The sequence below is a fragment of the Staurois parvus genome, unplaced genomic scaffold (genome assembly GCF_062004578.1).
Source record: "Staurois parvus isolate SC_StPar_1 unplaced genomic scaffold, SC_StPar_1.0 ptg000581l, whole genome shotgun sequence".
NCBI lineage: Eukaryota > Metazoa > Chordata > Amphibia > Anura > Ranidae > Staurois > Staurois parvus.
Window position 1 is genome coordinate 8,751,156 of NW_028318377.1, and position 26,421 is coordinate 8,777,576.

At 43.0% G+C, this 26,421-nt stretch overlaps 1 protein-coding gene across 5 annotated transcripts in view; it reads left to right on the top strand.

The window, feature by feature from the left end:
* Nucleotides 1-26,421, top strand: part of LOC149450175 (threonine synthase-like 2) — a 164,784-nt gene that overhangs the window by 87,743 nt on the left and 50,620 nt on the right. The gene's annotated exons all lie outside the window — the stretch shown is intronic.

Here is a 26,421-nt window from a genome sequence, read left to right on the forward strand (position 1 = left end):
AAACAAGCCAAAGGTTGGTAACAAGTGGTTACAGGCTGGGATTAAGCAGAAGCATAGTCGAGGAACAAGGCAGGTCAGTAACAAGTGGTAGTAAAGATACAGTTGGCAGTAAGAGTAACAAGAGCAAAATATTCACTGAAAAAAACACAATAATCTGGCAAACAGGAAGGCATGGAAGTTCATGGGAGGAGAAGGAGGTTCAATGTTCAAAAGAAACAAGGGTCAAGACTGGACTGTGTAAGGAATTGTCCAGCATCCCAGGTAGCTTAGCAAAAAGCCAACCGGTTCCTCCACAGGTTGGTAGGGGTTCCTTGAGCTATTTCTACCTTTCAGATAAGTAACCACTAACACCAGTGATCTTTTTAGCTGTTTGTAAGAGAAGGATTCTTCCCACTGACCATCACACTAATGTACAGTGATCTGTAGATCTAGTAGCAGGGGTTCCCTGAGACTGGACTTCCTTCAAGGGTTCCTCCTTATTTAAAAGGTTGAGAAAGGCTGGTCTATCATAATCAAGATGCTCACAGGAGGAGAGTGATGACATCATCAATCTGCTGCTGCTCAGGGGTGGGTCCTAGACTGGGCCATATTCACTGCAGTGTAGGCTGCAGGGAGGTCCACTACTTGGCTCTGCTATGAGGCAGGATTTCCTGGATCACAAGACTGGCTGAACACATTTACTAATCGTTTGGCACAGTTGATATAGAAGTGTTCATTTATACAGTACAGGGCACTCACTATATTATAGAAGAGACAAGCAAACATCAACACTACCGCATTGGGATCAGTATGTGGGATAATGTCACGAATAGGTTCCGTACAAGGCATTTCATTGCCATGGAATGTCTTCAGGGAACATGAGAGACTTCTGGTCTAACACAGTCAAGCTGCTCACAGGAGGAGAGTGATGACCTCATCAATGTTCTCCTGCTCTGGGGTGGGTCTTAGACCAGGCTGTATTGCTTAAGTGCAGTGTAGGCTGCAGGGAGGTCCAATACTTGGTGTGCTACGTGGCAGGATTTCCTGGATCACAAGACTGGCTGAACACATTTACTAATCATTTGGGAGAGTTCACGTATGTCAATTGTGTGTTTAACTGTTTTCTTGGAGCACAAGCCTGGGAAAACACAGCTGCAGGAAGCGCAGCATGCTTATTACAACAGAACTAACTCACAAACACATTCCCATTTGTGCCAAAAGAAAACGCCTTGCCTGTCTATCCATTTGCCCAGCCCTGCTTGTATATTCAAACAATAGGTAAGCTCCTTCCATCTTGTTATTCTACCCTCAGCATACCGGCCCCGCTCCACTCCTTCCTAGGAAGACGTTCTTGCAGGACTTCCTTAACCTTCTGCCACTAATCTCCGTTCTTCCATCATCCCGCAGATCTCAGCCATTTGACATTTTCCTTTTAATTTTGTCAATTAAATAAAAAGGAACCTCTGAACGGGGAACGAAACCTGTAATGATCTTTCTTCAATGTGGTCTTTATATTCCTCCTCATGCTGGACACTTGTAAAGGAAATCTTTGTTTTCTTTGGCAGTGGCCCTCATTGCCAATTACTATTCTGAAATTATTGCTCATTTTGAGCTCAGCGTAATACAATAGTATCTTTTTCCTTTGCTGTAAATGACATCCGGTGGAGCTGGCCTCATGCCTGTAATTCCATTTATTACACAAAATTTTCCCAAATAGGTTACCCCCTGGCTGTGTGCTTTAATTAGGCTTCAAACCCCTTCCTCCTGCAGCGGTTCTGAGAGGTCCAAAGTTTACTACTGAGGGAAAATATGTGGAGAAAAATATCCTTCAGTGAGGAATATTCATCTGTCTGCCGCCCAGGAAGGACACTGTACCTAGTCATTTAAAACAGAGTTCCAGACAAATAACCAGGTAAAAAAATGAATAGCTGATTTAAATTATAAAACACAAAACCATTTTTTTTGCAGCAATTTTCACCTTTAAGCCAGAGATGTACACTGCAGTACTTTTTTTCTGTCACTAGATGTCCCTAATTTGATGACCAGCATCATTCAACCCACTACCTCTGAGCCCAGGTCATCCTGGACTTTCCCCCAGCCTGTGATGGGTCAGTGAAAGGTGAAGCAGCATAGTGATGGGACCTCTGTTACTCTGCTCTCTCCTCCTATCAGTGTGTTTCTTGTCAGCACAACTTATTGGCTCCTTGTACTGCTTCTCCTTCTCGCACTCTAAGCTCTGCTGTTCTGGGGTTTGCAAGAGGCTGATACCAGGTCAAATTCAGGCACTCGGTTTCATTTAAAAATACATTTAATGATGTGATTACAGAGCTACATGAATTCATGTCTTTTATTTTTGCTTAGAGTTCAGCTTTAAACTATCATTCATAGAGTCAATTCATTAACCCCTTCCCGCTGACGCCTTCTGCCCCTTTAACAGGATCTAAATGCCAGGAGGAGGAGGTGGGCATTCCAATCATGTGGCCGCCAGTACGCAACAGGAGCTCTCCGCTTGTTACTGTGCCTAGGTACTAGGTCAGCGGGAAGTGGTTAAAACATCATTCCATTTTTATTCCAGCAGTATAGGTATATACATTTTGATTTGGTATCAGTGTTTACAAACCTCTTTACAGCAGAACTTGGACTGGGAGAAGGAAAGCAGCACAAGAAACCTTTCCAGACGAGTCTGTGCTGTGTGCTAGAACTGCATACAAAGGAATACTGGTCTCTTCCAATATATACTTCATCTGTGTATGTATCAGCTTTAAATGGAACCTGTCTGAAAGGCAATATGTGCTGGTATTCCTTGCCTGTTAAATGCTTCAATAAGGGGGAGAGTGTTAATTTTCTTCTTCTGATTGTAAGCATCAACATTGAAAATTTTACTGCTCCCTCAATTTCAATGAGATCAGTGGAAAAGCTCCCCCTTACATTGATGGTCAGTGCAGACGTTCCCCCTTACATTGGTTGTCAGTGGAAAGAACATCTTTTACATTGGTGGTCAGTTAATGGGAAGAATGTCCCTTACATTGGAAGTCAGCGTCTTACATTTGTAGTCAGCAGGAAGTCAGTTAGGTTGGAGATCAGTGGGAAGAATGTTGGAGATCAGTGGGAAGAATGTCGCTTACATTTTCATTCAGTGGGAAGAATATCCCTTACGTTGGAAGTCAGTATGATGAATATGCCCATACATTGGTGGTCAATGGGAAGAATGTCCCTTACATTGGTGGACAGTGTGAAGAATATACCGTACCTTGGTGGTCAGTGGAAAGAATGTCCCTCACATTGGAAGTCAAAGGGAAGAATGCCCCCTACATTGAAAGTCAAAGGGAAGAACGTCCCTTACATTGGTGATCAGTAGGAAGAATGTCCATTATATTGGTAGTCAGTGGGAAGAATGTCCCTTACATTGGTGGTCAGTAGGAAGAATGTCCGTTATATTGGTAGTCAGTGGGAAGAATGTCCCTTACATTGGTGGTCAGTGGGAAGAATTTCCCTTACATTGGTGGTCAGTGGGAAGAATGTCCCTTACATTTGTGGTCAGTGGGAAGAATGTCCCCTACATTGGTGGTCAGTGGGAAGAATGTCCCTTACAATATTGGTCATTGGTAAGAATGTCCATTATATTGGTGGTCAGTGGGAACAATGTCCCCTACATTGGAAATCAGAGGGAAAAACGTCCCTTAAATTGGTGGTCAGTGGAAAGAACGTCACTTACATTGAAGGTCAGAGGAAAGAATGTCCTTTACATTGGCAGTTAATGGGAAGAATGTCCCTTACATTGGTGATCAGTAGGAAGAATGTCCATTATATTGGTAGTCAGTGGGAAGAATGTCCCTTACATTGGTGGTCAGTAGGAAGAATGTCCGTTATATTGGTAGTCAGTGGGAAGAATGTCCCTTACATTGGTGGTCAGTGGGAAGAATTTCCCTTACATTGGTGGTCAGTGGGAAGAATGTCCCTTACATTTGTGGTCAGTGGGAAGAATGTCCCCTACATTGGTAGTCAGTGGGAAGAATGTCCCTTACAATATTGGTCATTGGTAAGAATGTCCATTATATTGGTGGTCAGTGGGAAGAATGTCCCCTACATTGGAAATCAGAGGGAAAAACATCCCTTAAATTGGTGGTCAGTGGAAAGAACGTCCCTTACATTGAAGGTCAGAGGAAAGAATGTCCTTTACATTGGCAGTTAATGGGAAGAATGTCCCTTACATTGGAAGTCAGCGTCTTACATTGGTGGTCAGTAGGAAGTCAGTTAGGTTGGAGATCAGTGGGAAGAATGTTGGAGATCAGTGGGAAGAATGTCCCTTACATTTTCATTCAGTGGGAAGAATGTCCCTTACGTTGGAAGTCAGTGTGAATATGCCCATACATTGGTGGTCGATGGGAAGAATGTTCCTTACCTTGGTGGTCAGTGGGAAGAATGTCACTTACAATGGAGGTCAGTAGGAAGAATATCCCCTACATTGGAGGTCAGTAGGAAGAATATCCCCTACATTGGAGGTCAGTAGGAAGAATATCCCCTACATTGGAGGTCAGTGTGAAGAATGTCCCTTACTTTGGAAGTCAGTGTGAAGAATGTCCCGATACGTTGGTGGTCAGTGGAAAAAATACCTTTCTTAGACGTACCAGAAAAGATTATTGATGTCATTGGTAGTTTATCTGAGTGGCATTAATTGCTCAGACAACCCCTGGCAACCTCTGGGGGAACCCAATGGTTCCATGGAGCTGGGGCGGACTGACAACTCATGGGGCCCCTGGGCAATAGGGGATCATGGGGCCCCTGTGTCCTTGCCCAAACTCAAAAAAGCCTATGAAAAAGGTACCAGGGGCATCTCATGGGGTCCCCTACTGACCCCGGGCCCTCGGGCAGTGCCCGAGTTTCCAAATGGTCAGTCCGCCCCTGCCATGGAGCCATGTTTGAGAAGGGCTGCAGTAGCAGTTACACCCTGTATACACCGGCTGTGCCCTGAGCTATATTTCTTGTAGCTGCATTACATTTTGCTCAAATGCTAGCCAGAGCCAGCTAAGAACTAAAAATTCCTATTTTCCTTAGGCAGTTTATCTAAGTTGCCCTCTATGTAAGATGTACTTAGCGTAGTACTTAGCGTAGTGAGAATTTCAGTAGTCGTGCTGTTTAATATTGTAGTCAAGCTTCCAGGCGTAGATTTGTTTAACCATTTCACACATCCTCAATCATGAAACGTCTGTTCCTAAGCACTCGGATCCAGGAAACAACATAACTCATACAACACAGCCTCCAAGTACAATGCACAAGTCTGTAGTGGCAGTGACCCCAATCACCAGCAATGGGAGAGCGGGCTCAATCATCCAGGATAGGTGAAGCAGAGACAGACTCGCATGTTATTGTAACATTTGGTTACATTAAAGAGGCATTGAAGAAAAATCCAGACCTTTTCTCGGAGAGCATGGAAGAATATTCCTCGGATAAAATGCTTCAAAGGCGTGTTGTTATAATATTTTGTTTAGAGAGTAGAATTGAAGTTTTTATGCGTGTCTTGCTGTTGAGAGTAAATACCGTGTTACACGAGAGGTGATCACATTTCCATAACACGCCATCATGCATGACTGCAAGCCTTTGTGGATGGCCACCTTTTCCCACCAGACTTTATTTTAGAAGTCTGCAGAAAGTTTTGAATTTAAGTGATACCCTCTGTTGGCTAACTTAAAGTGGACCTTTCAGTAAATTACAAATCTGCATGAATAACGCTCTGATATGCCCCCATATACAGCAACAGTATCATTTTAAAAGACAAAATCAGCATTTTTATCATTATAAATTTGTCCTGGAGATCCATTCCAGTGGTGTTGCCTAAGCCGAGATGATGCCATCAGTCTGCTGCAGACAGGAGGGGCATTTCCTCAGTCTAACCTCCCTCAGTGATCAGACTGCAACATGGTAACTTTGCAGCAAGTCACAAGCTGAGAGGCTAGAACAGGGGCTGATCTGTGTCAGGTGTTTGTGAACACAAGAGCTGCATAGGCACCTGGGTTTTTATGTTTTCATCTCTGCTCTGCTATCCAAGTCCAGGAAGTAAATGACCTTGGATGATCTCAGAACAAAGATGGCTCTAAATTCTTGATGAGAAAATCATATGAAGGCATTGTCATGGAGAAGTAGTGTGATCTCTCTAAAACAGCGGTTCTCAACCCGTGGTTCGTGTCCCCTTTGGGGGTCGAACAACCCTTTCACAGGGATCTCCTAAGACCATCGGAAAACACATATTTCCGATGGTCTTAGGAACCGAGACACGGCTCCTCTATCAGTCTCCAGGCGGGTCCGCCCACATGCAGATACGTCCACATTTCCCTGGACCGCGATGTGTGCGCGGTATGACATGCTGCCCCTGTCATCTGGCCACATCCCCGGGATCACTCAACAGCTCTGCCTCCTTGCAGGGTGATTGGCCGCCGAAACTGTAGCTCAGGAGAGGCACACAGGCGGCCAATCACCGGCGAGGAGGTGGAGCTTGGAGAGGAGGAGCCAAGCAGCAGCGCGAAGAGCAAAGAAGATCGAGCGGCCAGAGAAGGAAGACAGCTGACAGGTAAGTGTCTACAGCGTGCAGATGGTGCTGCTGCAGCCAGGTATGCTGGCTGTAGATGGGAGAGGGAGGGAGCGAGCCCAGGCTGGAGCAGGAGTCAGCAAGGTAAGTATCATTGGTGTCAGTGGGAGGAATAGTGCCCCATCATTGGTGTCATTAATATCAATGATGGGGCACTATTCCTCCCACTTGCACCAATGATGGGGCACTCTCCCCCCCCCCCCACTGACACCAATGATGGGGAACTATTCCTCCCCCCACTGACACCAACGATGGGGCACTATCCCCCCCACTGACACCAATGATGGGGCACAATTCCGCCCCACACTAGTATCAATGATGGGGCACTATTCCTCCCACACTGACACCAATGATGGGGCACTATTCCTCCCACTGATACCAATGATGGGGCACAATTCCGCCCCACACTAGTATCAATGATGGGGCACTATTCCTCCCACACTGACACCAATGATGGGGCACTATTCCTCCCACTGATACCAATGATGGGGCACTATTCCTCCCACTGACACCAATGATGGGGCACTATTCCTCCCACTGATACCAATGATGGGGCACTATTCCTCCCACACTGACACCAATGATGGGGCACTATTCCTCCCATTGATACCAACGATGGGACACTATTCCTCTCACTGACACCAATGATGTGGCACTACTCCTCTCACTGACACCAATGATGTGGCACTATTCCTCCCCACACTAGTATCAATGATGGGGCACTATTCCTCCCACACTGACACCAATGATGGGGCACTATTCCTCCCACTGATACCAATGATGGGGCACTATTCCTCCCACACTGACACCAATGATGGGGCACTATTCCTCCCACTGATACCAACGATGGGACACTATTCCTCTCACTGACACCAATGATGTGGCACTACTCTCACTGACACCAATGATGGGGCACTATTCCTCCCACACTGACACCAATGATGGGGGACTATTCCTCCCACTGATATCAACGATGGGACACTATTCCTCTCACTGACACCAATGATGTGGCACTATTCCTCTCATTGACACCAATGATGTGGCACTATTCCTCTCACTGACACCAATGATGTGGCACTATTCCTCCCACTCCAAAAGTACAGTTATGAAGTAGCAACGAAAATAATTTTATGGTTGGGGGTCACCACAACATGAGGAACTGTATTAAAGGGTTGCGGCATTAGGAAGGTTGAGAACCACTGGTCTAAGAGATGATAAATACCTCAAATATTTTATACTTACACAAAATGTATCATACATGCACATGCTAAATTTATTTTAGGCTAGGTTCACATCTGTGCGTTGCTTCTCATGCATTTTTTGTTTTTTTTGTTACACTTTCGAATTTAATGTTAAGGCTCCATTCACTCTTATGCAGTTTGCTTTTTGTCCATTTTGCAGTGACTTTTGCAGTTCGTTTTGTGTCTTTGATGCGTTTTTACCACGTTTTGCATTTTGTTCATCTTTTTTTTTTTTTTTTATTGTTAAAGTGGATTTTTTTTTTGTTGCTGGGCAGAATAAAAATGCAAAACGCGGTAAAAACGCACTACCATGCATTTCAGCAGATTCTCCATTGAAATCTATTGTAGCAAAAATGTTGCTTTTTGCTTAAAAAAAAAAAAAGTCCCCGACTCTTTCCAAAAACGCAGCAGCTCAAAAAAGCACAGATGTGAACATGTTCTATAGGAAACCATGTTCAATGGACTGTAGTGCGTTTCTGCAAAAAGCAATAAAAAACGCATTGGTGTGAACGGAGCCTCAAATGTGTTTTTGATGCATTTTATGCTTCTTATGTTTTTCTTGTAGGAGGAGGAAACTTTCACCCCCTTGCTGGCCAGGCTAATTTTCAGCTTTCAGCGCTGTCACACTTTGCATGACAATTATTCAAGCAATAGGTAAATCTCAAGATAAGTGAGCGCTTAAAACAACTTATATAAAATCAATTAGTAAATAAAATGAAATAAGAAAATAGCAGCTGAACACCAAAAAGGTACCATATGAACCTTCACAATAATCAAAATGCATACAAGGGAGAGGTGCAGCGCTAACTAGATAAATATACACTTATATACTAGATAAATATACACTAATATAGACCAATATAAAGGTGCTGTTAAAGTGCAAAACGGTGACTAAAATAATGAGTATAGTCCATAGCGTGCTCAAAATCCAAGAGAGTCCTCAAAGAGCTCCAATCCCTGGATTCGTGGATGAGGTGATAAAGGTAAAAATTGCGCACTCACCAGATGCGCAATTCAAATGCGCATTCAAAGCTGATAATTCCAGGGTCCTCATATGGATCTGGTCAGATCTGGTCACAAAAGCCCCTCGCCACTTGGTAGTGTTTGCCACACATAGAAGAAAGGGCCGCTCTTTTTTGTTGCTTTTCTTAACAAAACCTTTTCACCATGTCCTGTTCTCTGGCAGGGCAAGGTTTGGTTCATGAATGACAGGACATGGTGAAAAGGTTTTGTTAAGAAAAGCAACAAAAAAGAGCGGCCCTTTCTTCTATGTGTGGCAAACACTACCAAGTGGCGAGGGGCTTTTGTGACCAGATCTGACCAGATCCATATGAGGACCCTGGAATTATCAGCTTTGAATGCGCATTTGAATTGCGCATCTGGTGAGTGCGCAATTTTTACCTTTATCACCTCATCCACGAATCCAGGGATTGGAGCTCTTTGAGGACTCTCTTGGCTTTTGAGCACGCTATGGACTATACTCATTATTTTAGTCACCGTTTTGCACTTTAACAGCACCTTTATATTGGTCTATATTAGTGTATATTTATCTAGTATATAAGTGTATATTTATCTAGTTAGCGCTAATTATTCAAGCAACAATGTACCCAAATTACATTTTTATAATTTTTCACAAAAATAGAGATTTCTTTTGGTGTTATTTGATCACAGCTGTTTTTTTTTTTTTTTTTTTTTTTACTAAATAAATGCAAAAAAAGACAGAAAATTGTGTGTGTGTGTGGGGGGGGGAGTGCTTTCCTTTGTTTTTGTTATAAAATTTAGCAAATAAATAATCTTTCATCATGTATTTAGGCCAAAATGTATTCTGCTGCATTTCTTTGGTAGAAATAACCCAAATCAGTTTATAATATTTAGCCTGTTTGAGTTTAGGTTCAAACCTGTGCATTTTCCACTGCGTTTTGCAGTCCATTTAACATGATTTCCTATGGGGCAGGTTCACTTCTCCGCTTTTTCACGGTGTGTTTTATGGAAAGGGTCAGGGACTTTTTTAAATTGAAAACATTGCTTTTTTAGTTCTATAGACTTCAATGGAGACACTGCAGAAAATAATGTAGTTTGTTTTTAATGCGTTTTTATGCTGGCCAGCAACAAGTTGAAAAAAAAAAAAAAAGCAAAATGCATCAAAAACACGGCAAAAATGCATGTGCAAAATGCACTACAAAAAGCACTGCAGAAACGCATCAAACACAAACTGCATAGGTGTGAACCTAGCCTAAAGTTTATTCAAACTATGGCATATATACACTATATTGCCAAAAGTATTGGGCCTCCCCCTCCAAATCATTGGATTCAGGTGTTCCAATCCCCTCCATGGTCACAGATGTATAAAATCATCACCTAGGCATGCAGACTGCTTCTACAAACATTTGTGAAAGAATGGATCGCTCTCAGGAGCTCAGTGACTCCAAGCGTTGTACCGTGATAGGTTGTCACCTGTGCAATAAGCCCATCTGTAAAATTTCCTTGCTACAAATATTCCACGCTCAACTGTTAGTGGGATAACAACTGGGAACAACAGCAACTCAGCCACAAAATGATAGGCCACGTAGAATGACAGAGCGGGGTCAGTGCATGTTGAAGCGCACAGAAGTCGCCAACTAAGAGAATAATAATATATAGTAAGCGCTCGTCTACAATGCAGAGCAGCTGAACATCATAGGAAAACACATAAAAGTCCCAAAATACATAAATAAAAGAAATGCAGCGCTCATAAAACGTGAGTAGATAATATTAAGACACAGTCCGGTGAAAACAGTGCTCCTTGATTCCCAGTGCAAATGGTAGAATTTCACACTAACCAGAACGCGCATGGGTAATGCGCATGTGTATATATATCCTGACGATCCCCTCTCCACTCAGGTCTGGTCAAGTGTGTAGCTGGGAAAATGGAGATCCTACGCCCTCATGTGGTGAGAAAATGATCCGGCAGGTCAGAGCAGTATCAATCTGGAAAAGCCTCCAAAGGAACTGGCACAGGGATCCCCAGGGCTACAAGGATGGAAAAAGCTCTTTTTTGGTGCTTAGCTTGAATATATTTGAAAAGAAAGGTCAATCAAGAAGGGAAGCTTGTAGGTTTGGAATCTGCACAGGACAAATTAAGTGTACCAAATAATAAATAATTTTTTTTTTTTTTTTTTTTAAATATAGTCTTGGAGGGTATTGGCCCGTTAATGTATTTATTTATTTAATTTTTTATCATTATTGTTTCATTTATATTTCTTTTTATTTTAAATTTTTTTTGTTTCCTTGTTTTAAAGATTTTTGCTTGTGATGGCAAATGTATTGAATATATTGTATACCCTGTGTGGACTCCTGTCATCTGTGGGACGGCTTGTTTTGCTTGATTTCCCATTGATGTCAGCTGTTCGTTTCCTGTGAGTGAATATTTAATGGAGTTGAGACGTCTCACATCTATCCGCTCCGTGAGGACGTCGATGACGAAACGCGTAGGGCGGAGCTTGATTGATGTGATGTCATTACGTTTTGGCTGCCAGCTACTGCGCATGTGCTGAGTAGCCAGGCCTGTTTATGTGATTGCTGATATGCTGTTGATGCTGGTGTCGGCTGGGACACCTCTTGAGTAAGTGCAATGAGTACCTAATAAAGGAATTGGTTTTTATAATATTGCACCATGAAGTCTTTCTGTTTCTCTCGAGTGCTTGGCATTTCCCCCCATGGATACGATTGAAGGTGGTCTCTTATCTATTGGAGAAGTGGATTTTCGATTAATTACAAAGTTTTTCGTCCTGTTATTTCGATCGATGAGGATCGATGTGTTGCAGAGTTTCCGTTTCTGAAGATATATTTATGGATGATCTGCCTTTATATTATCAAGGTTTTTTTGGTGAAACTTTTTATTTTTATTTGTATATTTAGACACTTTTTTTGAACAAAAGTTTTTTCGCACTTAAAAGTTTTTTATAGATATTTTTTGTGGTATTGGTATATATATTTTTTCTGGACTTATGATTTGATGATTTCATTTTCATCTTATATATTTATATATTTATATACATTCACTTGCGCAAATTATTTATTATTTGGTACACTTTATATATGGTGATTTTTTGCAGCTGGTGCACTATTGGTGAGTTATATAGTTCTGACCATAGGCGCTATTATTAATTTTTCTTATTTACAGGACAAATTAAGCCTCTTCACCATCCCAAAGAGCACCTCCTGTAAACTGGATGCTTTTCTTTTTTAGGTTGGCACTGGTGCATTGAATCACCAACCAGCTTCTTGTATCCTGGAGACTCCGGGAGCTATTTTTGTCTTTGTTCTTTCATAAATCCACAGACAGGATGGGGAATTCACCTGCAGCCTGGTGGAGGTATGTCGGCGGAGTCCGGGCTGTACTGGCAGAGAAATGTGCTGAATGGCCGTGTGTCTCTCCTCCCTCCCTGCCTGCACGCCGAGCAGCTCCCAGCCTCACTTTCCTCACTTCCAGCCAGCTGTCATTGTGTTTACGTTCCTTACTATACCTCCTGCCTCTTCTATTCTGCACACAGCCCTTCCCTCTTCTCAACACCAATCAGTCCTGCCTCCTTCACTTTTCCTTTCATAAAGACATGGATGAGCGAGTTTGGGGTGGAGGAACTTGACTGGTCTGCAAGTTCTTCCACCCAATAGAACCTTTGGGATGAATTATGAGCGGAGACTGCAAGCCAAGCCTTCTCGCCCTTCATGCCTGACCTCACAAATGCGCTTCTAGAAGAATGGTCAAACATTCCCATAGACATCCTCCTAAACCTTGTGGACGGCCTTCCCAGAAGAGTTGAAGCTGTTATAGCTGCAAAGGGTGGGCCAACTCAATATTGAACCCTACGGACTAAGACTGGGATGCCTTTAAAGTTCATGTGCGTGTAAAGGAGTCCCAATACTTTTGGCAATATAGTGTGTATTTGAAAATCCATCAATCCTGATATACTGACAGCTCATTTCTTGAGGCCCTAAAATTCCAGGACAGTACACATATCCCCCAAATGACCCCTTTTTGGAAAGCATGGTATCTAGTAAGAAGCATGGTGAGTTTTTTTGAAGTTGTAATTTTTTGGAAAATTAAGAAAGTAAAAAAAAATTCAAAACTTTTTTTTTTTTTTTACATAATGTCACTAGTGCAATACAGCTTCATCATATGGCTGGTGTGGTTGTGATCAGGGACACTGACTAGCAATAGTATGTAAAGATTAAAAAAAACACAAAAAAAACATTTTTAACATTTGTTTTCTTTTTTTATTACAATTTTTCTAGTGATTTACTTATTTATTTTTGGTCTCTGATCACCTCCCCAGAGTAGTACACTGTCACTATGATAACTGTGTGTAAAAAAGAATACATTCACCTAATCTAGTTATGCTAAGGTTAACAGATTTTCAAAATGAAATCCAACTAAATATGCCCACTTTTAAACCACACGCACAAAAAAAAATCACACCCCTTTTTATAGCCACACCCACAAAACCACACCCTCATTTTGAACACACCCCAAAACAATTGGTCACAGACATTTAGAACAAGAAGCAGACAATTAAGATATAAAGACAAAATCCCTATGAGGAAGAACAATAGGCTACAGAGTTCTGCCACGCAATTTTGGAGTGACCGAGACACTTGCGCATTGTAGAGCTAATGTGGCGCCCCTCTAGATAGCCAGGTGGAGCTAGAGTTAAATTTTTAGTTAGAAGGGCAGAGTAGAAGCCTGGGTGTAATAGAACTGAGAGGCTCTGCAGGTTAGTTCCCTGATACCTCCCCCTGCTGTAGAATCTTGGAGAAGATTCTAGAAGCAGTGGGCGGAGGTGAGGAGGGGCTGGCCTGCACACTTAGGGGACCCTGACCAATCCCCAAACAGGAGGCTTGGCATGGGGCCAGGGCAGCCCTTAAAGTGTTACTAAATTCAGGACCCTGTATTCACTATATCTGGTCTCCCACAGTACACAGATCATAGAAATGCAATTATTTTAGTAAATATAAACAGCTAAATACCTTTACTCATCAGCCGTTAGAGCAATCTTGTGACTTCTATCAGTGTTCAGCATAGCACTGGTTTTAGCTTGTAGGAGTTTTCATTCTGCTCTAGGAGGATGCAGAACCTCTGACCTCTGTCTGCTCAGTGCTGATCACATACACTCTCCCATGAAAAAACAACTCTCTAGCAATACACACCAAACTGAGTATGTGCAGCTTACCCACGCGCCTCTGTTCTACCAGGAGATATTTAGGAGACACCAGAAGAAGGGGGGGATCAGAAATGTTAGGATCAAACACCCTATTTACACAATGTGGAGGATTAACACCTTAGGTTCCACAGTGAGTATAACAAACATGCTTTACTGCATCTACAGACTGATTGTACTGTTGTGGGTGCAGTAACACTTTAAATGTGAGAGAGCCTGCTCAGCAGCAGGAGAGTTCAAGTGGAATATGGAAAGAGAAGGCTGAGGTGCAGGAGCCGGGGAGGGGGCCCAGCTGGGAAGGGGATCCCCTCAAGTAAGTGGCGCTGGAAAGGAGAAAAGCTCAGGACCTCACCGGCCCCCAGAGACAGGACCTGGACAGGAGCGGCCCAGCAGCAGGCCAGAGAGCAGCAACCAACCCATCAGCTCACAGACAGAGGACTGAGTGAGTAGACCTACACCCCCTGGGCCAGCAAGGGGAGGGAGCACTCTAGTGGGAAACTGGATTAGCTTTAAAGTGACAGGCACTGGATCCCCTCCCCAAGAATTCCTTCAGACAGCTGGATAGAGGAGCGTCTCGGGTGGTACACCAGGAGAGGCTGGCTAGCTCTCCAAGAAGAAAATTGTGATGTTTAAAGAGACTTCTACGTAGTTCCAGAAGGATTGTCCTCAGTTGCCGTTCCCTTGGGCATCCCATTCTATACACCCCTTACCCCATCCAAGTTCAAATTGCCCTAATAAAATCCAAAAAACACAAGCCCAAGGACCGGTTAATGTCTGTGTGGAAAATCTGTGTTGCCTGGCTGTGCAGGACTATACGGGGACCCAAATCTCTAGCGACTCCTAAGGGGATAGTGCTATATTTATATTGTACCACCTTACAGCTGTGGACATGTTGGGGACACTTGGTTTCCAGGGACAGACCCCTCAAAATGGGGACCATCCCTGTTCTGTATCAGATGACTCTTTATGCATTGACATACCACCTTAGAGCCAGACTGTCTTGACACTACGGCCTGCTGACTTGGCACCATCCACAGGCAGCATAGAGTGGAACTTTACCCTCACAGCAAACATTGACTTTTTTCAGTCCTTATGCTGCCAACATTAGTAAATTGATAGGAAAGTTTTAAACTATATTTTAAACTTTTTTCTTAATTTCTTCAGTTGCTTCCTGGTTTCCAGGCCTAGGCAAATGATGGCATACATCCCAAGAGTCTTTAGGAGGGGAGGAGGACTTTTCTTAGCTAAGCACACCCTCCTGCCTGCATGCCTGAGCTAAGGGCAGATGGATTTCAGGAAGTAATTGCTACAGGAATCTTTTGCCCTTGATCAAGATGGCCACTGCCAGAAATGCTAAGGGATGTTTTTCAATATGATTTCTCGGCAAAATAAAACATACAGACATGAATGGATGGGCGCGTTTTGAATATTAAAAATGAATTAAACAGAGTTTTTGATTTGTGGTGCTCAGATGCAGTAAATTTCCGCAGTAACTTTTCAATAAGACTGTGACGGGAGTCTCTTTGGGTGGGGGGCCCATGGAACCCAGCTCACTTTGGAGAGGTGGGGAGACCCCTATCTCAGCTCCCCATATCCCTCTTATGTGTAAATCACCATGTGCATGTTAGGGGTACAGGGTGATCTGTCCTAATATTGGGGTAGGGGGTTGTTGATTGTTTGATGTTATGTGGGTGCATCCCATTGTTATATTGTGTGTCTGGCTTGGGAGCAAACTATTATGGGATGTATGTGTTTATGTGTATTGGCTTGGTGGGGGGTGTCTCCAGCAGCCCTCCCTCCTGATGGGACTGTCTGTTGGTATGGCTCTTGTTACTAAATGTGGATTGCCCCACCCTGTGGCATTATGCAGGGAGGGAGATTGTCCCCTGAGTGTATATATCTTGTATCTGTGTTAAAATAAAGTAGTCTACCTTCTGGATTACTCTGGATTAGTCTTGTATGGTCAGCTGTGGTGTCTGTTGTCGAAGTTCGGACGGGGAAGCGGTATTCTAACGGAAATACCCAAGTGCAGTCTGGGTCGGTTCTGTTGCAAAGACACAAAAGAATACAGTGCAAAATTACTTCAGCTAATTGAAGTACTGTGGATGTTTTTTTGAAGTGTAAGAAGACAATGACTTTCATAAGTCCCATCTCTGTGAATAACTAACACTGACTGAGGGAACATGGAAGAAGTGGGCACAGTCTAGTTAGGACTAAACCAACTAACACTAAATAGTAGGGCAGGACAGAGGAAGATACCAACAACACATTGGTAAACAAGTTGTAGTGGCCAGAAACCACCACTAGATGTCAGCATATTACAGAAAACTGATAAGCTAAGGCAGTTCAATACAAGATATAAAAAGTACATGAAAGTAGGGCTGAACAGTCCTCGTGATACGGGGATGAATGGTTATACTGATCTTCACACTGCTTCACAGTGCTCCTTGCTGTTGCTACCGACATGTAGTCGACACAAAATACCCAGTGCTTCCGAGTATGAGGGAGCATGTGCCCTTCTTCCTTCATGCAGTGCTCAGGCCTAGCAGCCAATCGCTGTGTCTGAACTCTATCATATAACGGGGGGGTGGTGGGGAAACATCACTGCTCCATGTAAACTCCCACTCCAGCTATCACCTGGACCAGATGTGGAGGATGCTGGGAAGGAGAGTGTAACTGGGTCAGGGGGTGGCTTTGAAGAGACCCTGGCTGAATGGACAAGGTGACAGGGCCACTTTAGCTTTTCATCACTCTTTGCAAATTTACCAAAAGTGTTCTGGTCCTGGATACTCTTCGAACATTTTCTTGAGGACAGGGCTTTATTTCAGCTTGGGCTCGGGGGAACGCAGTACTGGCACCTCCAGTTCTGAATATAATGGCAAAGGGTGAAGGGGTGTACTGAAGGGATCTATTGTTGTGGGGGATTCTACTGTTGCTGGGGAGGTCCATTATTGCTGGTGAGGGATCTATTGTTGCTGGAGGGGTCTTATGCTGCTGGGGGAATCATTTGCTGTTGGGGGGATCTACTGTTGAGGGTAGCGGTCTATTGATGCTGGCTGCTGGGTGATCTATTGTTGCTGGTGGGGTCTATTATTTCTGGCAGTGGTTGACTGTTGCTGTGGTGGATCTATTGTTACTGGGGTATTTTGTTGTGGAGATCTGTTGTTGCTGGAGGGGATATAATGTTGCTGGGATGATCTATTGTTACTGGGGTGGATTTTGTTGTGGGAATCTGTTGTTGCTGGAGGGGATATAATGTTGCTGGGAAGGTCAATTGTTGCTGTGGGGATCTATTGTTACTTGGGGATATTTTGTTGTGGGGATCTGTTGTTGCTGGAGGGGATATCATGTTGCTGGGAAGGTCTATTGTTGCTGGGGGATCTATTGTTACGGGGGGGGGGTTGTTGTGTAGATCTGTTGTTTCTGGAGGGGATATAATGTTTCTGGGAAGGTCTATTGTTGCTGTGGGAATATAATGGTGCTGGGAAGGTCTATTGTTGCTGGGGGGATCTATTTTTCTGCTTTTATTGTTATTTTATTTAATTCAGGTACTTATATAGTGCCATCAATTTACGCAGCACTTTACATATATGTTCTACATTCACATCAGTCCCTAACCCTCAAGCAGCGTACAATCTAAGATCCCTAACTCACATTCATACATACACATACTAGGGCCAATTTAGACAGGATCCAGTTAGCCTACCAGCATGTCTTTGGAGTGTGAGAGGAAACCGGAGTACCTAGAGGGACCCCACAGAGGCACAGGGAGAACTTGCAAACTCCAGGCAGGTGGTGCCATGGTTGGGATTTGAACCAGCGACCCTAGTACTACCAGGTGGTAGTGCTAACCATTTAGCCACTGTGCTGCCATGCTATCCTCTCCATCCTTACTACCTGGACCACGTTGCAATCTTTTCTGCACTTGAAACCTTATTGTTTTCAGTGGCTCCTTATCAGAGGTGCATTATCCACTGGACTGAGTGTCACCAGGTTCTGCCACTATTTTTATACCCACAAACACATACAGTGCTAGGGCCAATTTATCCGCCAGCATGTCTTTGGAGTATGGGAGGAAACCCACGCAAGCACATGCAAACTCCATGCAACTAGTGTCCTGGTTGGGATGTGCTGGCCACTAAGTCACTGTGCTGCTCCATTCATCTTTCTGGTGTATTATGGGGAAAATAAGTGGGAGAAGATGATGGGTTCGTGTAAAAAGTACAGTTCTTTGGACACTTGTTAATGGACCACAAGCCCCCATTTTTTTCTAAACGGAATCCATCTTATTGAGCGTCTGAGACATTTGTGAGAGGCGCTGATTTTATAAGGAAAACAAGCCTAATCAGTTATTTCTCCGCTGAAATCTGTACAGATGCCTCCTCCGCCGCATGGGGTGGTCTGCTCTAACTGTGTTGCATTCAGGCCCTTCATCAATAGATGAAAACTGGGCCATTGCTGCAGCTTGTGAAGGACACGCTATTTTGCTGATCATTTAGGGACCATTTACAGTGTTGCGTTTTAATGCGAATGTTCCGGCATGCCAAAACGCATGTGTCTTGGCCCCCCACAATAAAGATAGAGCCATGTTCTCAAGTGCTGCATAGCAGTACCTTTTCAAGATACGATATTTATTTATTTTTAATTATTCTTACTTATTAATTTTATTTTCTTGTGTCTGGAGGCCCATAGAGTCAATGGTGGGACCTTAAAACACATTCTATACAACATATATTTGGATGCCTTAGCAACATGTCAACAAGTCTTGGTCAGTGTCTTTTATCCATATCCTCTCCAAGTTCTAAATTCAAAAGTACATTAAAACCGTCATAAATCTCTAAAATAAATAACCCAAACCCGATAGTCCAAATGACCACATAAGTGGGGTATCTGTCACGGTGCCAGGCTACCAGTTCTTCTAGGTAAGGGGTCTCCAAACTATCTAAGCAAAGGGCCAGCTACCTGTCCTTCAGACTTTAGGGGGCCTGACTGTAACATCAGTGGGAGTAAAGAAAGCCCCATCATTGGTTTTAATGTGAAGAATAGTGCCCCATTGATGATGTCAGTGGAAGGAATAGTGCCTCATTGATGATGTCATTGGAAGGAATAGTGCCCCTTTGATGGTATCAGTGGAAGGAATAGTCCCTCATTGATGGTGTCAATGGGAGGAATAGAGACCCATCACTAGTGTCAGTGGTAGGAATACTGCCCCATCGTTATCAGTGGGAGGAATAGAGACCCATCACTAGAGTCAGTGAAAGGAATTGTGCCCCATCATTGTTATCAGTGGGAGGAATAGTGCTCCATCATTGGTGTCAGTAGGAGGAATAGTGCCCCATTGTTGGTGTAAATGGGAAGAATAATGCCCCATCATTGTTATCGGTGGAAGGAACAGTACCCCATAATTGGTATTAGTGGGAGGAATAGTGCCTGTTATTCGTGTCAGTGGAAAGAATAGTGTCCTATTGTTGATGTCAGTTGGAGTGATAGTACCTTGTTGTTGATATCTTTGGGAGGAATAGTGCCCCATCATTGGTACTAGTGTAAGGAATAGTGGCTCATAATTGGTGTCAGTGGAAGGAATAGTGCCCCATCATTGGTGTCAGTGGGAGGAATAGTGCCCCATCATTGGTGTCAGTGGAAAGAATGGTGTCCCATTGTTATTTTCAGTGGGAGGGATAGTGCCCTGTTGTTATCTTTGGGAAGAATAGTGCCCCATCATTGGTGTCAGTGGCAGGAATAGTGCCTTTTCATTGGTGTCAGTGGGAGGAATTGTTCTCCATCATTAGTGGCAATGGTGTCAATGGGAGGAATAGTGCCCCATTGTTGGTGTCAGTGGGAAGAATAGTGACCCATCACTGGTATCAGTGGAAGAAACAGTACCCCATCATTGGTGTTAGTGGGAGGAATTGAGACCCTTCTTTGGTGTCAGTGGAAGGAATAGTACCCTGTTTTTGGTATTACTGGGAGGAATAATGCCCCATCATTGGTGTCAGTGGAAAGAATAGTGTCCTATTGTTGATATCTTTGGGAGGAATAGTGCCCCATCATTGGTGTCAGTGGAAAGAATAGTGTCCAATCTATGCAGTCATTGGAAAGAATAGTGTCCAAAGGGCCAGATACAAGCAAGCAAAGGGCCTTTTCCTGCCCCCGGGCCGCAGTTTGAAGACCACTGTTATAGGTGATGGAGGCAAGCTACCTTGTCAAGTTCCAGTATCTGAGAATCACACTCCTGGCGGCAGGTAGAAAGAAGGGGAACGGGCCTTTGGTGACAGATTCACTTTCAGGGTAAAATGAGTTGTCTGAGTAGCACAGCGGAAACTTTGTCTGGAAAGCTATAGCTGTTTAGTGACTGATTTTATTTGTGCCCTAAAGTCGCATTTTCTAAATGTGTGACAACAGAGATGAATGTAGACATTACAAAAGACACAATAGAACATAGTGGTGTTTGTCAGATTTCTTTCCCACAGGCCTTGGATATTCTGAGGCAGCAAAGCTTTCATGTTGTGTTTTGAGGAGTGTGATGGGCATCCAGTCCTGCCGCACATACCGCCACATTCCCTGTCGATGGGCCATGACGTTATTGAAGTCATGCTTTGGGTCTAGTGGCCGGAGACAGTTTGTCAGACGACCCCCAAACACTGAATTCAAGCTACAGTACGCTGTGAAGACAGTGAAGCATGGTGGTGCAAGCATCATGATATGGGGATGTTTCTCATACTACGGTGTTGGGCCTATTTATCGCATACCAGGGATCATGGATCAGTTTGAATACATCAGAATACTTGAAGCGGTCATGCTGCCTTATCCTGAAGAGGAAATGCCCTTGAAATGGGTGTTCCAACAAGACAACGACCCCAAACACACCAGTAAACGTGCAACATCTTGGTTCCAGACCAACAAGATTGACATTATGGAGTGGACAGCCCAATCAGCGGATCTTAATCCAATAGAAAACTTGTGGGGTGACATCAAAAATGCAGTTTCTGAGGCAAAACCAAGAAATAGAGAAGAACTGTGGAATGTGGTCCAATCATCCTGGGCTGGAATACCTGATCACAGGTGCCAGAAGTTGGGTGACTCCATGCAACACAGATGTACAGCAGTTCTCAGAAACAGTGCGACTACAACCAAATATTCATTAAGTCATTCAAAGGAAAGCAAAATCTTCAAACATTTTTCAGTTTATGTAGTGAATGTTTGAGTTTGTAAAGAAGAATACAAACACTGCTATTTTTTTTAGCAGTCTAATATTCACTTTTCTTCAATTGTTTTAGAGGAACAACACAAATTTGATCTATTTTTCTTCATGTTTTGATTTGGAATAGAATGTGTAGTGTTCCCAATGCATTTGTGTGTATGGAAATAAAAGCTATTAGAAGGATTTTGAGCTTTATTCACTTTTTTCAATACACTGCTATTATGTTGAACACAACTGTATATCACTAGGCGTTTATGAGGACTCGGTCACGTTGTGTATTTTGCTTTATATTTACATAATTTATTCATATTTATGTTTTTTATTCACTTATACTATGGTTATGATATTCTTTTATGCACTTAGTTTTACATAGATAGCGCTACATCATTCACTGAGTTATTTGTCTATAGATCATTAGGTATATGACTGGATGGTGGCGGCTTCATTAGTTTATTCATTTAGTGGTCTAGCTAGGAGCGCAGAAGGTTTTCATTCACAAGGTGCTCACTGTACAGCTGTAGGTTAGTCTGTTGTTTTTTCCTATGAATTTACTTTTAAATATGTACAGTATATATATATATATATATATATATATATATATATATATATACACTATATATTACTAAACGTATTGGGCATCCCAGTTTAAGCAGCAATAGACCCCTCCCTCAACAGTAGATCCCTTCCAGCAACAATAGATCTCTCCAGCAACAATAGACTACCATGCAAAAACAGATTCTTTCCAGTGACAATAGATCCCTCAGCAGCCAGCATCAATAGACTTTCCAGGACACCCCAGTACCCCTTGCCATTACATACATTCAGTGCTGGAGGTGCCGGTTTCCCTGTGTTCCTGCAGGAAAAAAAAGCCCTGTACATATATACACAAAACACATTTATATTTTTTTAGACAGAGAGAGGGGCCACATTTAGTAGTCTATGTGCATATCCGCAATACATCGCACAGATGTTTTTTGTAATTTTCAAAGCATTCATTTTAACTGGTTCCCGCCCGGCCTATGGCCGAATGGCGGCCGGCAAAAACCCTCGTCCCTCCGGGTGGACGTCATGTGGCGTTCTTTCGGGCATGCGCAGTTTGCATGCCCAAAGAGCCACGCAATGGCGCGATCTGTCACCGGCCGTGTACCTCGGACACGGCCGATGACAGATCTGTGTACCTTGGACACGGGCGATGACAGATCTGTGTACCTTGGACACGGCCGATGGCAGATCTGTGTACCAGCCCCGTTGCCAGTACCATGTGACCTGCTGTGACCAATCACAGAAGGTCACATGACAGTTGTATACAATGGATGGCTTCATTCATGCCATCCATTGTATACGAGTGTGGCTAGCTGTGAATGGTCACAGCCATCACATGCACAAGCTGGGCCAATCACAGCCCAGCTGTGTCATGTGATTAGCTGTGGCCAAATCACAGTTAAGAAAAAAAAACCCTGAATGAATCGATGTCATTCAGGTAAATGCTTGCTTATATATATATAAGCAAATTGTATAAAAAAAAAAAATGTAGATCACTTCCCCAAAGTAGTACAACGTTACTATGGTAATATTATACTACTTTGGTCATAGTGAAATATGAAAAAAAAAATCTTAAAAAAAGAGAAAAAAGTAATACAAAATAAAAAATAATAAAAAAAAAATATCAATTATTTTTTTTTTCATACTGTCACCAGTCAGTGTCCCTGATCACCACCATGCCAGTTATATGATGATGCTGTACTGCACTGGTGACAGTATGTAAATAAAAAAATTGTGAAAATATTTTTTTTTATTTCTTCATTTCCAAAAAATTATGACAAAAAAATTACAACTTTAAAAAACTCGCCATGCCTCTTATGAAGTACGTCGGACTGTCTACTCTGCAAAAAGGGGTCATTTGGGGGATATCTGTACAGTTCTGACATTCTTGGACCTCAAGAAATTAGATTGGCTGTCAGTACTTCAGGATTGATCAATATTCAGATATATACCATAGTTTGTGAACTCTATAACTTTCCTACAAACTAAAAAATACATCCTAATTTGGGTTATTTTCACCAAAGACATGTAGCAGAATACATTTTGGCCTAAATTTATGAAGAACAATTATTTATTTGTAAACTTTTATCAGAACGTTTAACAGAAACAAAGAAAAACGTTTTTTTTCAAAATTTTTGGTCTTTTTTTGTTAATTTAGCAAAAAATAAAACCCCCAGCTTTGATTAAATACCACCAAAAGAAAGCTCTAGTTGTGTGAAGAAAATGATAACATTTTAGTTTGGGTACAATGTTGTATGAATGCGCAATTGTCATTCAAAGTGTGAGCGCTGAAACCTGAAAATTGGCCTGGGCAGGACGGGGGTAAAAGTGCCCGGTATGGAAGAGGTTAACATTCCAAGCAGAAAGCCAGTGTGGAGTTCATATAAGTGTGCACTAGATGGCGATGTTGAGATGTTAAGTTTTCTTGGAAAAAAGGTGAATTTGGTTATTGAGCAGTAAAGTTTCCGATTCCTGTGCCTGTGTCATCACATGAAACCTTGGGATCCATAGACATAGGACCATTGCTGCCTGCTGGGTTGTGTCATATTATGGCAGCCCCCAGCCCACTGATGGTAGAGGAAACCGCCGCTACCTGGTCACCTGGGCCATATTTATGTGTGATGGGTAAAGTTGCCAACTTTTTTTGCAAACAAATACCAGCCGCAGTGGGTGTGGCTTTTTAAAGAAGGGTTCTGTGTGGTTTGTTAAAATGTTTCTAAACCCAGGACCCTGCATTCACTATATCTGGTCTCCCCAGACCCTGCATTCACTATATCTGGTCTCCCACAGTACACACAACATGGAAATGCAATTATTTTAGTAAATATAAACTGCTAAATACCTTTTCTAATCAGCATTATATAGCAGTCTTGTGATTTTTATCAATGTCCAGCTGAGCACATGTTAAAGCTTGTAGGAGGAGTTTTCATTTTGCTCTAGGAGGATGCAGGACCCTCTGCCTGGAAAGTGCTGATTGACCCTGTGCTGATCACATGCATTCTCCCAAGAAAAAAAAAACCTCTTTAACAATACACACCAAAATGAGCATGTTCAGAGTGACTCTACACAATATGTCTTATCAGGAGATAAGAGGGGGAAGATCAGAGAAGTCAGGATCAAACTTTTTTTTTTACACAATGCAGAGGATTAACCCCTTAGGTTACACATCAGGGGTGGACTAACCATTCGGGCATTGCCCGAGGGCCCGGGGTCAGCAGGGGGCCCAGTGAGAGGCTCACTGGGCACATTTCACTAAGCGGTATCTTACCACATCCGAGTATGCGGTAGGATACCGCACAGCATTTTTTAAAAAAAAGTTTGAATTCACCAAAAAACACTACTAAAATATCCCGTGAGTTATTTTATCAAGTCATGCAATATTTTAGTAGTGAAAACTATGCAGCGTTAATGTTTTAGCTGTCTGCGGGGTTCCCACTGACAGCTGAATGTAAAAGATAGAATTGCCAGCAATTAAAAAAAATAATTTAAAAAACAGCGTGGGGTCCCCCCCCTCCATCCATACCAAGCCCTTTGAGTCTGGTATGGGTTTTGATGGGAACCCCCACGCCAAAAGTGAAAAAAAAATAGCGTGGGGGTACCCCCCCAAAATCCATAGCAGACCCTTTTCCGAGCATGCAGTCTGGCAGATCAGCAAACGGGGGGAATAAGCGAGCGCCCTCCCCCTCTTGAACCACAGCAGGCCACATGTCCTCAACATGGGGGGGGGTGCTTTGGGGCCGGGGGGCTCCCCTCCTCAAAGCAACTTGTCCTCATGTTGATCTGTACAAGGGCCTCTTCTCCACAACCCTGGGAATTGTGGGGGTGTGTGGATGCGGGCCTGGTCGGAATCTGGAAGCCCCCTTTAGCAAGGGAGCCCCCAGATCCTTCCCCCCCATGTGAATGAGTATGGGGTGCATGCTACCACTACCCATTCACAAAAAAAAAAAAGTGTAGTGTGAAAAAACACAGGAGATAGTCTTTGACAAGTCTTTTATTAAAAGAAGAAAAATAAAAGAATGCCCCCCAAAGTAAATCCAATGTCAATCACGATGCCCGCCGCCACTGCCAACCCGATACAAGAAAAAAAAGAAAGGATCCGCTCCCGATGCTGGCTCCCGGCCATCTGACTGCTCTGCTGGCTTGACAGTTGAGTATAACAAGCATGCTTTACTGCAGATACAGACTGTTTTTACTGTTGTGGGTTTAGTAACACTTTCAGTAAAATGAGTACGGTACAGTCATCCTTTATTAATGTAATATTGTTTAAACATAACATTCATTATTACATGAAGCTTGTTCTTGTGCATTTCTTCCAGATCTGTGCAGTAATCCAAGATAATAAAGACCGGTCACTGCTGCTCTCCTTCTTGTGCAGGGTGACTGATCTTGTGTCCGCCCCCTCCTATAGTTCTCTGCAGGCAGCCTGTGGTGGGTGGAACCTGCTCAGTCCCTCCCACAGCTCTTTCCTCTGCACAGGCTATATACAGCACAATGATGATGTCACCTCTACCCAGGTAATAACTGGGTTTGCAAAGTCTTTTAATGCACACAAAATAGATTTATATCTTTTGTCATTGTTAAGAATTATATTTCAATAAATGTTTTTGTACCTAGAGTTCAGCTTTAAGCTGTTAAAGGGGGGATTGTGGCTGAGTCAACTTTATTTCCATGACTGCCACACACAGCTTGGAGACCAATTATACAGTTGAAAGAAAAAGTATGTGAACCCCTTGGGATTACGTGGAGTTTTGCATGAATTGGGCATAAAATGTGCTCTGAACGTCATCTAAGTCACAACAACAGAAGAAGACAGTCTGCTGAACATAATACTACACAAACATTAGATGTTGCCATGGTTTAATTGCACATAACATGTAAACATTCACAGTGCAGGGAGGAAAAAGTATGTGAGGCCCTAGCTTAATGACTTCTCCCAGAGCTAATTGGAGCCAGGAGTGAGCCAACCTTGACTCCAATCAGTGTGATGATATTGGATGTGTTGCTGACAGCTGTCCTGCCCTTAAAAAACACACACCTGTTTTGGGTTTACTGGTTTCGAGAAGCACTGTCTAATGTGAACCAATATATCATTGTTATCCCACAGATGGCTGACTTTTCTCATATCGTTCATAAAATATATGAAAGCACATTTAAGCGGTTGTAAATCCTTTAAGTGTG